Raw genomic sequence first — 13,515 nt, forward strand, 5'->3', positions numbered from 1 at the left:
GTTTACAAGCTTTCGAGAGGGAGCCTAGATCCAGACACATGGAGGAAGGTAGAATCTCCACTGAGTAGTATCCAATCTGTCTGGGCGGGACTGATGAAAGGAGATGAGGATAGGTCTCTTGTGATAAAATTGTTATCAGGACTAATTGTGAGGGTTGAAAATGTAAAGGTAGACATTTGTTAGCAAAAGAAGGGGAGTGATTGACTTTGCAGTCTAGGAGCGGAGGTCCCTGGGACCATCCATGGAGAAGAGCGGAGAGCAGGACCCTACCCAGAGAAACAGTGACACCAGATATGCAGACAGAGACCTGGAGAGATGGAGTGGCTGGTGACTTTAGGCCCAGAGAGGGAAAGGGGCTGTGTGCTGACCATTGGGGAGTGGATTGTAGTGTATACACTTTGGTTGGTTGGTGATGCATGGAGGGGATTGTAATCATGGCAATGAAACAATATACGATAAACAGAATGAATGTAAAGCTAATGTTCTCCCATGTAAACTATCACATAATTCATAATAAAACATTTAAAAAAAAAAAAAACAGAAAAAGACTTGTCGGGGGGAGGGTCTTGGAGAAATTCTAAGAACCCTGTAGAATCTTAATCTCTCCTCTTCCTTTTAGAAGGTGGGAGGAAAAACGAAAATATTCGGGGTGACCAGAAGACTGCAGTTCTGGTTCTAGCTCTGCCAATAACTAGTTCTGCTGCCAAAGACCAGTCTCTCAAATCTTCCTCTGTGAATTATTCAGTAATGGTACAATTCTGGAGCATCGGCTATGATTCAGGCACTTCATACATATGTGCTTTTCTTAATTATAACAACATTTATGCAGTCAGAAAGATTAAGTAACTTGTCTTAGATCTGATACAAAGTAACAGGCAAAACTTTGACTGAAGGAAGGTATGTATTATTCCAGTATAATATTTCCTGATATCTGAAATCCCATCCAGATCAAAATACTCTGTTAATTGAAGTGGGACTTGGCAGAAAAGTCTCAAAGTTTTCATTGGGAGGCTTTAAATGTCCTATTGTTTTATTGTTATCTTTATAAAATATTATTTTTGGATGATAAAACCAATGCTTGCTAGCCAACACACTTCACCAAAAGTCCTTCTACCTCTTTACACCTCTCTTTTTATATACAGTATCTGGACTTTATTATGTCTTTTTAAAATTCTTACACCTAGAAGATTTACAAACCTCTCCAAAATTAGTTAATCATACCTATTTTCCTAACAGTGGTTGTCACAAGCCCGAATGGGTGGAATTTATGTTTAGCTATCTCCTCTAGTTCTAACATTCATATTGGCCAATGGGTAATTTCTCATCATGCATGCTATTAAAGTAACGTCAATAGTTAAATATGTGACTTAATACTCACACAAGCTAACATAATTTTAGCATTGTAAAAATGTCATTTTTAAAAGGACAGAACAGAATAAGCAAAGCTTGGAATTCAAACAATATAGAAGCTTTTCTAGTTGCCTTGAACAATGTATTCATTAAGCGGATGTATGCAATTTGCCTTTGCACTAAAATACTGGATTGATTTGAAAATGCAAGTGGATTCTGTTCTAGAACTTCTAAATTATGACTTGATAATTGATAGCCACAATAGCAATGCATATAATTTAATTTTCTTACACGAAGAATTTAGAGCACTGGTAAATGAAACTCCAACAAAATTTAATTGATAGAGGAGAAAAGTTTAGTTGAGAGTGTTGTCAAAAGATTTTTTAAGTTCCACATATCCTCTAGCTTGAGACTTAAACATTTAAGATAATTTTAATTTTTTTAACCAATGTTTTTAAGTACAGTCTGAAAAATAATCTTGGGAGGGTTCATGGATCTGTAGAAAGACTGGAGAATCCTATGGAAAGACACACACAGGCAGACACAAGCCTTTGAGAAATAGTGAGCATAGTAACATCTTAAACTTTGCAATTAAGTTTGTATGAACACTAAAAAAGATCATGGCAGCATTTGAGCTCATCCTTGGCTCAATAGTCTCCAATTTCACCAAAGCATGGTTTCTCATTGCTTGAGTTTTCTTGCTTTGTTACAGTGGTTTTCTATCTTGGTTGCATATTAGAATCACCTAAAGACTCTTAAAAACATCAGTGTCTGAATCCCACAACCAGAGATTCTTATGTAACAGTGCTGGAGTACTAGCTGGGCACCTGGGGTACGCAAAGCCCCAGCTCTATCCTGGGTGTTGCTGATTGGAGGCCAAGGCTGAGAACCACTGCCTAGTACCTCTTGGTGAGTTCTCAAGAAGTACTTACTCATCAGTTTTTGGACTTCTGACCCTACTAGATAGTGGTAGGTTGCCTCACTATCCTGCTTCAGGCAGCAAACCAGATGTTATTGACAAGTCAAGTGTGTTGTAGCTGATGATCTAAAACATGGCTTTATGCCATTTTTGCTGCTTGTGTCTACAGCACTGACTTTTCCTGGACTTTCTGATGATAATGTATCTGTTGCTGATTACACTCTACCCATATTCCCTGTGGTTGTAGTCTTCCAATACTTACCTTGATCACGTTAATAAGGTAATGTTTTCCTATTTTTGTATTCCTCTTTTTTTACACTGCAGCATATAAATTACTCCATTAAAATTTTATTTCTCCATGTTAGGAGAAGACAGGTGTTTGATCTTGGCAAGGCAGTAGAAATGATTTTATATGAGACACACATGAGAGGTTTCAAATAGTTCATTTAAGAATGGAATTAAAAAGATAATGGGATTTTTTTCCATGAAATTTTTGAAGTCCCCTCACATATATATGTGGGGCTTCAGAAAGTTTGTGGAAAAATTCCATTATCTTTTGTTCCATTTTTTCCACAGAGGTTTTAATTATGTAAGTATTGGTATTGTTCTTATCATATCAGGCATGAGCTGGGAGGAACCATCTCCTAGGACTTATTTGATTAAAAGTATATCATAGCTCACTTTAACTCCTTGTGTGGCACTGTAGGATAAGCAGTGGACTATAAACCGCAAGATAGGCAGTTCAAACCCACCAGTTACTCCTCAAACCCTGTGTGGGTTAGCTATGAGTTGGAGCTGATTTGACTGCATTGAGCTCTGGTAGCGTAGTGGTTACGAATCGGGGTGCGAACCTTAAGGTCAGCAGTTCGAAACTACCAGCCGCTCCGTGGGAGAAAGATGAGGCTTTCTACTCCCGTAAAGATTTACACCCTTGGAAACCCTGTACAGGGTCGCTATGGGTCGGACCCGACTTGATGGCACTTAACAACAACAACAACAACAACCACAAAACAATGGATCACCTAAGGATTACATAAAACAATAGAAGAGGATTTAAAATTGTAAAGAGTAATCTTGTCCCTTTCTGACTCTGGGTAATGACTAGAACAAAGAACAAAGACAGCAAGATGAAAACAAATCTAATCTGCTACCTTCATTTAAGGCTTTAAAGTTCTGCAGTGAGAAGCTTTGTTAAAAGACCAAGAATAATATCTATTGCAAAGCAGACAGACTCCAAAACTTTTCTGTACTCTGGAAAAATAAAAAAATAAAATAACTTGGTAAGATTGGCTTGAACAACAACAACAAAAAAGATTTATAGCATAAAGCTTTGTTTTAGCTGCACTCAGTATCTGGGTGGCATGGACTCTGATCTGAGACTGGATAACTTCTCTAGGACCTAAAAGGGAGATTGCAATGACTTCATAGCAGAGGGTGAGCTTTGGAGCCAAGGTCAACAGCTAGCAAAAACTGAGAGAAAACCATGTCAGCATAGTAATATTAACTGAGTAAAGTGAGTAAACTGAGTGCATCCACCATGGACCTCTGCATCAGAGGCGAATATCGTTTGTAGCAAAGGACCAGTGCATGAGATAACCCTAATTCTACAAGCTGAATAAGTACATGCACGGCTACAGGAATACTATCAGATTACCTTCTAATATGAGAATTATTTACAGAACTGGCCATCTCAGGTGGCCCTTCCTTCAAAAACATTTCCAAGGTACTCCAAGTGGCAAATGTCAGTTCTGTGTTTTTCATAGCACTCTGTTTCTATCTCTTTCTTATCAGTTATTATAATGACTCGTGGTTTGTTTAATAGTCTGCCTTTCCCACACGGAACCACTTGCATTTGAAGGGGGCATACTGTCATTCATTGAATTGGTGATTAATTGGATGTACTTGTTTTACTCCAGTATAAAATTTTGAGTGACTTAGAATACTTAACCAATTTAACACACATACCTCTTTTTTTTCCTCTATCAAGAATAAAACTCATGTTAACCCAATGTAAATCCTTAATGAAATATCATCTCACATCTTTTTTAAGGATGTCAAAGGCATTAGTGAAGTCCTGATTTACTTAGCAGAAAGTCTGAGATTATTAATTTTTATAAACAAGATGAGACAAACTGATCTCCTACAAAAAAAAAAAAAAAAAAAGTAAGTGGTTCTTTACTTCTGACTCTCATGGTGATGTAAAATTTTCTTTCAGAGAGTGGAAATAAGAAACTCTTATCTTCTTGGATTGAAACAGTCCGGCCTTGTATCTGGTTATAAACGAATATACAATGAAGAACCTTCCTTTTTTTTTTTTTTTTCTTTCCTTTCTCCTCTTTTACTGCCTTCTTCCCTGCCCTCCCCTCTCCCCTTTTCCTCTCCTTCCTTCCTTTTGTCTTACAAGGAATACATGACACAGATTTTATAAACAGTCCAGTGACTGGCAAAAGTTGAACCTCAACAAATGTTAAGTATAGATAATCAAATGCATCAACATCTATATTCATTTTTTTAATCTAAAAAGATTAGTAACACTAATTGACAGAAGGATCAAGTTATGCTATTTGACTTTAAAATTGAGCCTGTATAATCTTTAACTTTCATCCTAATTCTCTATCAATGATAAATTTGACAAAATGAATTCTTTTCAGTAGCAGTAGAAAGGAGACAACACAAGATAGTATAACAAATATGGAACTTGCAGACATATTGGGACTAAATCTTACATTTGTTGTTGTTGTTATGTGCCATGGAGTCGGTTCCGACTCATAGCGACCCTGTACAGGGTTTCCGAGGCTGTAAATCTTAACGGGAGCAGAAAGCCTCATCTTTCTCCCGCGCAGCAGCTGGTAGTTTCGAACTGCTGACCTTGTGGTTCACAGCCTGATTCGTAACCACTATGCTACCAGAGCTCCTTCATTAATTTTACTCCAAGGAGCCCTGGTGGCGCAATGGTTAAGTGTTAGGCTGAGAACTAAAAAGTTGGCAGTTTGAAGCTACAATTGCCTGCATGGGAGAAAAGAACCTGGCAATCTGCCCCCATAAAGATTTACAGTTTAGGGTATGAGATGGTTCTAATCTGGCCTATAGGGTCTCTATGGGTTGGAATCAACTCAGTGGGACACAACAATTTTAATGCTGGGCTAGTCATTTGAAATTTCTGAGCCATTAGTTCTTTTCTCATTACATTAGGGTTAAAAGAAATTTGTTATCTCTTGCCTAGAGATGCACATATTTGAGTTTTAAGCAAGAGCTATGTAACTCACTGCCATTATTACTAACATTTAATTTTAAAAAGTGATAAATAATTAAATTAAGTACAAATTTTAGTCTGTAAATTATTATGATATTTTAGGTAAATTAGAATTTATATGAATTTAGTTACACAGCAAAAACAGTTCTAATTATGTGGCTTGCTCAGGATTTTTTTTTTTTTTTTTTAACTTTTTGTGAATTGAGCAAATGCTTACAGAAAAGATCTTAAATTTTGCATTCAGCAAACCATTTACTTTTTTTCCATCTCATTGATTTCAGTCCCCTCCATGCAATAACAGCAATCCCAGTTCCTCCCTTTAGTTCCAATGTTCATTCTCCCCTTCTTCACATCACTTCTCACCTTTATTTTTAGGAAAATGTTGCCGTTTTTCATATTGAATGATTGACCCTTCCATGGTGAGCATACTTTATTAGTGTTGTTGTAACCCATCTATACCAATTTACTGTCTGGCTGAGACTTGGGCAATGAGGATAAACTGAAGGATAGTTGAGGACCATAGTCTCAGGTTCCCCCAATCAAATCAAAGACAAAGTAAGCCTTGTCTTTGAAAAAAAAAATCATTTTGAGTTTTGTTCCACATTTTCTGCCACTCTCTCAGGGACCTTCTAATGTGATCACTTTCAGAGCAATTGGTAGTGGTAGCCAGGTTCTTCTGGTGTCAAAGTCATGGTGACTGATGATTCCAAGCATCTTTGATTTTCATCACTCTTCTTTCTTCTACACACATAGAAACCAATAATTGCCCCTTAGATGACCCCTCATGAGCATTTCAGATTCCAGATGCTACTCACCAAAGTAGAATGTAGAACATTGTCTTTGTGGACTATGTATGTTATGCCAATTGACCATGGTGTCTCCTGAGACTATGATCTGCTCAGGAACTTTTTTTTTGTGCGTGCAAAACATGTTCAGAGTATAAGTTACTAACCAACTAGAAGTCCTGTACCAGAATGTCCAATATATTCCAGGGCTGTTTGTAACAAACTAGGATTTATGATCATCTTCATGAAAATATAGTAGGATTTTAGTTGGGGAGAAAGATACAGCTTTCTACTCCTGTAAAGATTTACAGCCTCGGAAACCCTGTGCATGGTCACTCTGAGTCGGAACCAACTCCACGGTACTTAACAACAACAACAACAACAACAACAACAACAACAACAACAGGGCAGAGGAGGAAGGCACCCTGGTGGTGCAACAGTGGGGCACTTGGCTGCTAATCTAAAGGTAGGTGATTTGAATCCACCCACTTCTCTCTGGGAAGAAAAGACCTGTTTGTCCCTGTAAACACCACTGTGTAGAGAAACCTTCAGGAAAGTCTTATTTTGACACATGGGTTTGATGTGATACACAATCAACTTGGTGGCACCTAACAACAAGAGATCAGAGGATGTGTAATGAATTTCCCTTAATTAAAAAAAAACAAAGATTATGCTAATTATCTTCTACAACAGTCCTAGTTGCTATCAAATACAAAGAGCCTGAGTTTTATGACTTTGTTTATACAAAGTTTTATGAGTAGAATTGAATAACTTCTTGATGAAACTCTCAGATAAATCTTACTGTCACTTCACCTAATATGTGCTTCTGAGACTTTTAAATCTTTGCCACGCCTGCCACTTATGAGCACACCATCTAATGTTCTTTCCCAGTTGTAATGCTGACAGCTACATTATCCAACATGTAGACAACACATTAAAATATGGTTTTTCCTCAGAGATTTAATCATATACCTGAGAAACCACGTTCTGGTAACATTATGTTGTTTACTTTTTTCCCCTCAAGTATAAACTGAAATTACATCACCTCTACTGTTACCGTGGAAACATTAAAGAAGAAAATATATCCAGAGTCCAGTAATGCAAACTTCTTGGCATCTAGGGCATAAAACATATGGCAATATTATGTATTCTGTTAGCATTTGCACTGTGCATCTGGTGGTAGGGATGAGACAGTGATTGATGTATGTCCATTTGATTAATTTCAGAGAATTGTTAGAGAAAAGAACCTGAAGTTAGTAAGACATACTTTAGTTCATTATTTTTCTTTGAAACTATTGTGAATTGGGTGGATATTTATAGAGGAGACCATCAGTTTTGCAATCATATATGCACTTTGCTTCATTTCTATGATTGCAATCTTCTCCAGGTAACAACTGTTATCCCCCTTCTTCCCCATGGTACTTACCTGCATTCCACCCGCCTTCCAACCCTTCTAAACTTTGTCCTTAGGTAAATGCCCTTTGAACTGAGAGTAGTTGATTATGCCATGGTGAGCATACCTACTAGTGTTGTCATCTTCCCTACATGCCTATCTATTGCTTGAATGAAAATTGGGCCTCCAGGGTGATTTCCATTCCAGACCTGGAAGGGTGACCGAGGGCCATAGTCTCATGTTCTTCCAGTTGATTTCTGCGCAGTAAGCCTGGTCTTCTTTTAAATTTTGAGTGTTTTTCAATGTTTTCTCCTACCTACCCGGAACCTTCTAATGTGATCCCTTTCAGAATAGTTAGTAGTGATAGCCTGGCACATTCTACTTCTTATGTTCTCAGAGTCATGTAGGCTGATGTTCACATGTTCCATCACTCCATTGCTCAAAACCAAAGCCAACATCTTTACAGTGGGAAGAAGCTCATAGAGAATTCCTTCAAGAGGAAACTTGGAGAATATAAAATCTGCCATGTTACAAATAAATACTATAACCAATAAATCATGTTCATCTTGTTTTCATCACTTCTTTCTTTCCCACATAGAGAGACCAATAGTTACAACTTTTTGTTGTTGTTGTTAAGTGTTGTCCAGTCAGTTCTGACTCATGGCAACCCTGTGTACAGTTTCCAAGGAATGGCTGATGAGCTTGAACTGCTGCTCTTGTGGTTCAAACCAATCTTGTAGTCCAGCAAATGAACAGCACCACACCAGAACTCCTTAGATGACTGCAAATGAGCTTTTAAGATCCCAGTTGCCACTCACCAAAGTAGGTTGCAGAACATTGTCTTTGTGGACTATGTTATGTCAATGTCCTCTGAGACGATATTCCTGACACTCCAGGCCCAGCAACTGACTACCTCAAGGTGTTTGGTAATGTCTAAGACATTTTCATTATTTTGTCCCTTGGATTGGTGTGAGATGTAGGATAAGCATTGGACTGCTTATTGCAAGGTTTGTGGTGAAAATCCTTGAGATACTCCTATGAAATCCTATATAGGGTCACTATAAGTTGGAATCGACTCAATGGCACTTAATAAAAATATGCTCCACCACATTCATAGGTGTGCTTGCAGCAAAGGTAAATACCAATATACAAATAACCTCTGTCAATCCCTTATATATTTTTTGGTAAATTCTACTCTTCCTCCCATACTCGTTCAGCCTGTGTATCTGTCCTGTGTCTACCCATAGAACACTGTTGTTGCAGGGTTCTATATGTAGCAGTATTTACCTCTTTTCATTTTAACCCTTGCATTCTTCCTTGTGTCTTTGCCTGTTCTCATCATTCTTCTGCCAACCTCCCTCATGCTGTATATTGCCTTCCCCAGTCACCTGAGCTAACACATGTCTACTTTCTAGCCCGTGAATTACTCTACCTTCTCTCCTACCCTGGTAAACAACATTTTTTATTTCAATTTTAAAGGATGACTTACAAAAATTTCTTTGTTAATCAAGTTTGTTCCAGTCTAGATAAGGCTACTTTTATCTAAAATATAAGTGTAATTGTGACTGTAGCCTTTATATTTGGTGCTATTTAAAATTCATTCTTTTATTTTATGGGACTTTATATATTCTTTTATGTTTGTTTGTTTATTTATTTATTTATTAGAGAAATATAATCAAACAATTAAAGGCTATATTTCAAGTTGTACACTTGGAAACTAAGTACTGATAGATTTAGGCTGGAATTTGATATGATCAAAGCAATAATTTAAGAAGGTTATAATGCCAGTGGTCTCAAAGAGAGAATTGAAAAGTCCTGTGGCAGGGAGATAACACAAAAGGTGTTCAAGTCAAGTAAAGCTAGCTGGTATAAAGAGATACAAATTGAAATCTCAGAGTCTAACACAATAGAAGTTTAGTTATTGCTCACATATTTCCTGGATGTTCTCTGATCTGGAATTCATACATTGAATTCACCTGGCATAAAACCTCTATGTTGTGCTTAGTGAGCCAGAAGAAGAAAGAACATGGGAGGCAATCCATGTGAAGGTATTGTGGGCCTAAACTGAAGTGTTGTATATTACTTTCACTTATATTCCAGTGACTACTGCTCCATGACATGGCACACAGGATAAACAGGGAGCTCTGGCAAAGAGGTTTTTCTGTGTAACCGGAAAGAAGAGATCCAGTGTTCACTGCTACATCAGGCTATTTCAATAACTAAAGAGTAGGGAGCAAAGGTCCTGAACCAGGACTGACTAGGGGGATGACTAACAACAAAGAAATAGAAAATATATGAAAAACTAAATTTGAAGAACTTGGTAACAGGTTTAATATAAAGACTGATATGGAAGGCAGTACATGGAAACTTAGATGTTGCAAATCTGAATGGAAGTAAATTGAGAACCCTGTTGATAACTTGAACTTCCAAGAAAATGCTCTAAGACTACCTTTGAGGAGGAATTGTTGTGACAAATTGTCTTAGTTCAATGTTATTGAAGAATAATAGAGCAATAGTAATCCATTTCTAATAAAATTGACAATGATCATAATGTCATTTATTTAAATTGCCTTAACTCAATGGAAATGTTAAACATATCCCTTATAATAGAGGTAGATATGCAGTAAGCAAATCACAATAGAGAAATATTGAATCGAAAAGTTTTATATACCCAGGTAGCCATATAACAGAAAACACACCTTAACTTTAACACCAAAAATATTTTAGCTTGGCTGGTTTGAGCAATATTATATCTAGTACATGACACTTAATTTCAAACTCATAGGTTTTATGTTTGGCACCATGCACCTCAGTTAACCACCTGTGAGAGATTTAACCTCTGGTGTGGTGCTGTGAGTTAATGCGCCAGACTGCAAAGCCATCTGAACTGCAAGGTCAGTGGTTCAAGCTCACCAGCTGCTTCTCGGAAACCCTATACAGGGTCGCTATGGGTCAGAATTGACTCGAAGACACTTAACAACAACAACAATGTTCATGAAATCTAAATTTTATAACTTTATACTCTGGGACTTGATTTTAATATATCATGAAAATCCTGAACTGAATCAATTACTAATAATAGAAGTATAAAGAAACCTGTACATTTACCTGCTTTAATTTCCCTCATTCATTAATCTTTATCTTAATGTAAAAAAAACAAAACAATAACAATAGCAACAACAAAAATTAGACAGGAAAATATGTTTCCATCAGCTGTATAGATTGAAAAACTAGTTATAAATCTGATATTTTTCTATGTGGTCAGATCATTTTCTGTGATATCTTTGAGTATTATAGAATAGAGATGAAAGAACACATCATAATATTAAAAGTGTATTTCTGTTAATAGATGAAAAAACACAAAATACTGTCCTAAAAATTCATTTCTCAGTTTTTGCTACTCAGTCCCTTCTGTTCTTGTTTCCATATTTACCCAGCATTTCTTGGTTGAAGGATTTTGTGAATGAGCTCTAAGATCATTTTTAAAAATCTTGAACTCCAAGCTATTCCAAAACACAACAGATAGAGCTTAATAATCTGAAGACCTAATTTTTTAAAAAAATACAATATTTTAAATAATTTGTATGTTAGACAAAATTGATCCTTTCCTATTTCCAGTCACCCTCATATTTTTACAGAGGAATTTTTTTTTTTCCACACTTAACCTTTTGTATTTTGTTTCATTGCCTTGAATCAAAATGCATCGTCAGTTAACAGTATTTGCTTCTATTCCTTCTGTCTTTTGTTTTTTGTTTTTGTTTTTGTTTTTTTAATGTACACAAAAACACTCAGGGATATACAATAGTTTGAAAAATGAAATGGCACATTCTGCATGCCTACCTCTTGGCCGCCAGCAAACAACCTTTCTCTTTTCATGAGTCTAAAGTCGTCAGCTGCTCAATAGCTCCTTGTCATCACCTTTGCTTCCATCTCTGGTGTCACTATTACTCTGGTTAGTGTCCCACATGTTCCGCTCCTGCTCTTCTCTGTTGATGGTCCAAGGATACTCTGTTTCTGTACTGTAAGATTATATACCCCCTGGTTTTTGTTACACAACTTCTATCTTCACAGTTGTGACAATCACAATTAGTCATGATAACAATTACTATTGTATCAAATGAATCCTATCCCTGTCTCTTTTTATCAGACCTATCTAGACAGGATGAAAACTATTCAGTGGGCATTCTACCTTTCCCCATACACTCTGAAACTAAACTCCCTTTTGAAAACTTGTAAGCAAGCCACTTCATACCTTTATAGCCACCATCCCCGCCCCCCTTTTCAATAGTCAATGTCTAGGTTGCCCATCCCTATCAGCCTTGTGTACAGCAAGGATAGATTTAATCCTTGATGTGAAAACTCCTTCCCTCTAATTTGGGATTTGAGCAACTACATCCATAAGTATATGTCAAGTTCATCAAATTGTAGCAATTTCCACTTGTTTCCTTTATCAAATTTCTTTATCTTCCTCTAGTCGAATTCTAAGGAGCTCTGGTAGCATAGTGGTTACGAATCGGGCTGCTAACCTCAAGGTCGAAACTACCAGCCATTCTGTAGAAGAACGATGAGGCTTTCTGCTCCTGTAAAGATTTACAGCCTCTGAAACCCTGTGCAGGGTCACTATGAGTCAGAATGACTCCACAATACAACAAGCTAAGTCCTGATCATCAAGTCAAATGGGTACCATCTGCAAGCTTGGGTGTTCTTGTGAGGCTCCCCCACTTCATATCAGCTGGATCCTTCACTCTCAGCTCTAGCCCTCCGTGTCCATGGACTAAGGAGTTCCCAGGTCTCTACAAACTTCAGACCAACCACCCCTTCCTGAGGAATTTTTAATAAAAGAAGAAAGTCCTCTTTTTTTTTTTAAAAAAAAAAAGAAAGAAAATCCTCTTTTAAGTATTATCAAAGATAAAGTAAAAATTTACTGTTGACTCTAAGTTATAATTTTCTCTAAAACTTTGAAAACTTATTCAAAATACCTAATGCTGTTCAGATACATTGTTGCTACATTCTTTGCTAATAATTCAGTATACGTTATCAAATTCCCCATTTCATATATCAACAGAGAATTTTCTGTTATTTTTGTAATATATATGTGGGCAATCAAGAACTATATCAATAAATGTATACATTTTTTTGCTTCTGTTGCTGTAATTTGTCTTTCATCTCTCTCTGCTATTATCTAAAAATGACTCCTTTATGTGAGTCCCAGCTCACATCTTTTCTTATCCACATTCATCTCAAATTGTTCTTCTCTGATTCCAGTTAGCATAAAATTATACTGGATATCTCCTATGACAATAAAGTACCCTAGACTTCATATGTTTCTTTAGTTTAAATCTCTAATGAAACCTGCTTTAGACTAAAACTTCTAAAATAATTACCTTTGCTTCCTTGTTCAGTTTCTCACTTTCAATTTTTCTCCTCATCCAATCCTAACATTTTCATTAAAAATATTTTATCATAATTGGTTTAGACAAAGTTACCAATGGCCTACATCTTGCCATATCTGATTGTCAATTCATAGTTTTCTTCTTATTCAATCTATCACCGCCATTTGATATGGTTGATAATTTCTTTCTTTGTTGATTTCTTTTCTTAATTTATATGATTCCACACACTACTAGCTTCCTTTCATATCAATGTTTACTTTCTCTTTATTTTTTTTCCCTAATCCTTCCTCTTTCCTAGTATGAAATGTTTGTCTCTGCCTTATCTCTTATATATTTACTAATTTTTTTTTTACCAGTTCCATACCTTTAAGTAGCTTTTACATGTACACATGTACAGCTCCTAAGCCAGCTATTTTTATAGT

Source organism: Chrysochloris asiatica, unplaced genomic scaffold (assembly GCF_000296735.1).
Source record: "Chrysochloris asiatica unplaced genomic scaffold, ChrAsi1.0 scaffold00010, whole genome shotgun sequence".
Taxonomy (NCBI): Eukaryota; Metazoa; Chordata; class Mammalia; order Afrosoricida; family Chrysochloridae; genus Chrysochloris; species Chrysochloris asiatica.